Genomic DNA, 4,783 nt, shown 5'->3' with positions numbered 1-4,783 from the left:
GCCTTGAATTCCTATTCTTTCCAGGACTTTTATCATGAAGGGGTGTTGAATTTTGTCAAATGCTTTCTCAGCATCTAATGAAATGATCATGTGGTTTTGTTCTTTCAGTTTGTTTATATAATTGATCACATTGATGGTTTTCCGTATATTAAACCATCCCTGCATGCCTGGGATGAAGCCTACTTGATCATGGTGGATGATTGTTTTGATGTGCTCTTGGATTCGGTTTGTCACAATTTTATTGAGTATTTTTGCATCAATATTCATAAGGGAAATTGGTCTGAAGTTCTCTTTCTTTGTTGGGTCTTTGTGTGGTTTAGGTATAAGCGTAATTGTGGCTGCATAGAAGGAATTCGGTAGTGCTCCATCTGTTTCAATTTTGTGGAATAGTTTGGATAGTATTGGTATGAGGTCTTCTATGAAGGTCTGATAGAATTCTGCACTAAACCCATCTGGACTTGGGCTCTTTTTTGGTTGGGAGACCTTTAATGACTGCTTCTATTTCCTTAGGAGTTATGGGGTTGTTTAACTGGTTTATCTGTTTCTGATTTCTTCATAGTACCTGGTATCTGTCTAGGAAATTGTCCATTTCCTGCAGATTTTCAAGTTTTGTTGAATATAGGCTTTTTTAGTAGGATCTGATGATTTTTGAATTTCCTCTGAATCTGTAGTTATGTCTCCATTTTCATTTCTGATTTTGTTAATTTGGACACACTCTCTGTGTCCTCTCGTTAGTCTGGCTAAGGGTTTATCTATCTTGTTGATTTTCTCAAAGAACCAACTTTTGATTCTGTTGATTCTTTCTATGGTCCTTTTTTGTTTCTACTTGGTTGATTTCAGCTCTGAGTTTGATTATTTCCTGCCTTCTACTCCTCCTGGGTGTATTTGCTTCTTTTTGTTCTAGAGCTTTTTAGGTGTGCTGTCAAGCTGTGACATATGCTCTTTACTGTTTCTTTCTCTGGGAACTCAGAGCTATGAGTTTTCCTCTTAGCACAGCTTTCATTGTGTCCCATAAGTTTGGGTGTGTTGTACCTTCATTTTCATTAAATTCTAAAAAGTCTTTAATTTCTTTCTTTATTTCTTCCTTGACCAGGTTATCGTTGAGTAGAGCATTGTTCAACTTCCACATATATGTGGGCATTCTTCCCTTATTTTTATTGAAGACCAGCTTTAGGCTGTGGTGGTCTGATAGCACGCATGGGATTATTTCTATCCTTCTCTACCTGTTGAGGGCCGTTTTTGACCAATTATATGGTCAATTTTGGAGAAATACCATGAGCTGAGAAGAAGGTATATCCTTTGCTTTAGGGATAGAATGTTCTATAAATATCTGTTAAGTCCATTTGGCTCATGACTTCTCTTAGTCTGTCTCACGTCTCTGTTTAATTTCTGTTTCCATGACCTGTCCATTGATGAACGTGGGGTGTTGAAATCTCCTACTATTATTGTGTGAGGTGCAATGTGTGTTTTGAGCTTTAGTAAGGTTTCTTTACGTATGTAGGTGACCTTGTATTTGGGGCATAGATATTTAGGATTGAGAGTTCATCTTGGTGGATTTTTCCTTTGATGAATATGAAGTGTCCTTCCTTACCTTTTTTGATGACTTTTAGTTGAAAATTGATTTTATTTGATATTAGAATGGCTACTCCAGCTTGCTTCTTCCAACCATTTGCTTGGAAAGTTTTTTTCCAGCCTTTCACTCTGAGGTAGTGTCTGTCTTTGTCTCTGAGGTGTGTTTCCTGTAGGCAGCAGAATGCAGGGTCATCGTTGTGTATCCAGTTTGTTAATCTATGTCTTTTTATTGGGGAGTTGAGTCCATTGATGTTGAGAGATATTAAGGAATGGTGATTATTGCTTCCTGTTATATTCATATTTGGATGTGAGGTTATGTTTGTGTGCTTTTCTTTGTTTTGTTGCCAAGACGATTAGTTTCTTGCTTCTTCTAGGCTGTAGCTTGCCTCCTTATGTTGGGCTTTACCATTTATTATCCTTTGTAGTGCTGGATTTGCAGAAAAATATTGTATAAATTTGGTTTTGTCATGGAATATCTTGGTTTCTCCATCTATATTAATTGAGAGTTTTGCAGGATACAGTAACCTGGGCTGCAGTTTTGTGTTCTCTTAGGGTCTATGACATCTGAAAAAATATGGAACGCTTCACGAATTTGTGTGTCATCCTTGCGCAGGGGCCATGCTAATCTTCTCTGTATCGTTCCAATTATAGTATATGTGCTGCCAAAGCGAGCACTGCTTCATCCATCTTATCTAGTTTGGTGGCTGTATATGTATGGGCCACATGTGGGGCAGGCTCTGAATGGGTGTTCTTTCTGCCTCTGTTCTAAACTTTGCCTCCCTATTCCCTGCCAAGTGTATTTCGTGTTCCCCTTTTAAAGAAGGAGTGAAGCATTCACATTTTGGTCATCCGTCTTGAGTTTCATATGTTCTGTGCATCTAGGATAATTCAAGTATTTGGGCTAATAGCCACTTATCAATGAGTGCATACCATATGTGTTTTTCTGTGATTGGGTTAACTCACTCAGGATGTTATTGTCCAGTTCCATCCATTTGCCTATGAATTTCATAAAGGCATTGTCTTTGATAGCTGAGTAATATTCCATTGTGTAGATGTGCCATATTTTCTGTATCCATTCCTCTGTTAAAGGGCATCTGGGTTCTTTCCAGCTTCTGACTATTATAAATAAGGCTGCGATGAACATAGTGGAGCACGTGTCTTTGTTATATTTTGGGGCATCTTTTGGGTATATGCCCAGGAGAGGTATAGCTGGGTCCTCAGGTAGTTAAATGTCCAATTTCCTGGGGAACCTCCAGACTGATTTCCAGAATGGTTGTACCAGTCTGCAATCCCACCAACAATGGAGGAGTGTTCCTCTGTCTCCGCATCCTCATCAGCATCTGCTGTCACCTGAGTTTTTGATCTTAGCCATTCTCACTGGTGTGAGGTGAAATCTCAGGGTTGTTTTGATTGATGATCAAGGCATCAGTGTTTTCCACCTTTCCATAGGGGAAAACCTATTCCTGACCATACTTCTATTAGATGCCAGGCACAAAATGTTGTCTTTTATATGTATGATTCAATAAATGTTTGAGAATAACATCACCAGATAGATGTTTTTCTCCTTGTTTAGCTAATTCTTTTTTATTTAATTTTTACTTATTTACTTGACATCATGCTCACTGCCCCACTCCCAATCACCCCCTCAAGAAAGTGATTCCCCATCAATTGCTAAAGAAAAACTATACAGTCATATCAGCAGATATAGAAAATTGAAAATAAAATCAACAACCATTTAGGCTTAGTCTTAACAAACTAAGAATAAAAAGGAAGGGACAAAACACCAATGGCTTATGCTCTAAGATCAAGAATCAACAAATGGGATCTCATAAAACTGCAAAGCTTCTGTAAGGCAAAGGACACTGTGGTTAGGACAAAATGGCAACCAACAGATTGGGAAAAGATCTTTACCAATCCTACAACAGATAGAGGGCATATATCCAAAATATACAAAAAAGAACTCAAGAAGTTAGACTGCAGGGAGACAAATAACCCTATTAAAAAATGGGGTTCAGATCTAAACAAAGAATTCACAGCTGAGGAATGCCGAATGGCTGAGAAACACCTAAAGAAATGTTCAACCTCTTTAGTCATAAGGGAAATGCAAATCAAAACAACCCTGAGATTTCACCTCACACCAGGGAGAATGGCTAAGATCAAAAACTCAGGGGACAGCAAATGCTGATGAGGATGTGGAGAAAGAGGAACACTCCTCCATTGTTGGTGGGATTGCAGACTGGTACAACCATTCTGGAAATCAGTCTGGAGGTTCCTCAGAAAATTGGACATTGAAGTACTTGAGGATCCAGATATACCTCTCTTGGGCATATACCCAAAAGATGCCCCAACATATAAAAAAGACATGTGCTCCACTATGTTCATAGCAGCCGTATATATAATAGCCAGAAGCTGGAAAGAACCCAGATGCCCTTCAACAGAGGAATGGATACAGAAAATGTGGTACATCTACACAATGGAGTACTACACAGCTATCAAAAACAATGACTTCATGAAATTCATAGACAAATGGTTGGAACTGGAAAATACCATCCTGAGTGAGCTAACCCAATCACAGAAAAACACACATGGTATGCACTCATCGATAAGCGGCTATTAGCCCAAATACTTGAATTACCCTAGATGCCTAGAACACATGAAACTCAAGACGGATGATCAAAATGTGAATGTTTCACTCCTTCTTTAAAAGGGGGAACAAGAATACCCTTGGCAGGGAATAGAGAGGCAAAGATTAAAACAGAGACAGAAGGAACACCCATTCACAACCTGCCCCACATGTGACCCATACATATACAGCTACCCAATTAGACAAGATGGATGAAGCAAAGAAGTGCAGACCGACAGGAGCTGGATGTAGATCTCTCCTGAGAGACACAGCCAGAATACAGCAAATACAGAGGCGAATGCCAGCAGCAAACAACTGAACTGAGAACGGGACCCCCGTTGAAGGAATCAGAGAAAGGACTGAAGGAACATGAAGGAGCTTGAAGGGGCTCGAGACTCCATATGAACAACAATGCCAAGCAACCAGAGCTTCCAGGGACTAAGCCACTACCTAAAGACTATATATGGACTGACCCTGGGCTCCAACTGCATAGGTAGAAATGAATAGCCTAGTAAGAGCACCAGTGGAAGGGGAAGCCCTTGGTCCTGCCAAGACTGAACCCCCATGAACAGGATTGCTGGGGGGAGG

General features: G+C 39.7%; 1 non-coding gene across 1 annotated transcript; it reads right to left on the bottom strand.

Moving 5' to 3' along the window:
- Positions 1-2,140: 2,140 nt before the first annotated feature.
- LOC116889569 lies at positions 2,141-2,247 on the bottom strand. The gene has a single exon (XR_004386486.1). It is a non-coding gene; the product is annotated as a U6 spliceosomal RNA (small nuclear RNA).
- Between the last annotated feature and the right edge of the window lie 2,536 nt (positions 2,248-4,783).

Source organism: Rattus rattus, chromosome X, assembly GCF_011064425.1.
Source record: "Rattus rattus isolate New Zealand chromosome X, Rrattus_CSIRO_v1, whole genome shotgun sequence".
Lineage (NCBI taxonomy): Eukaryota > Metazoa > Chordata > Mammalia > Rodentia > Muridae > Rattus > Rattus rattus.
The sequence above is the reverse complement of the archived record's forward strand: the minus strand, read 5'-3'. Positions and strand labels throughout refer to the sequence as shown.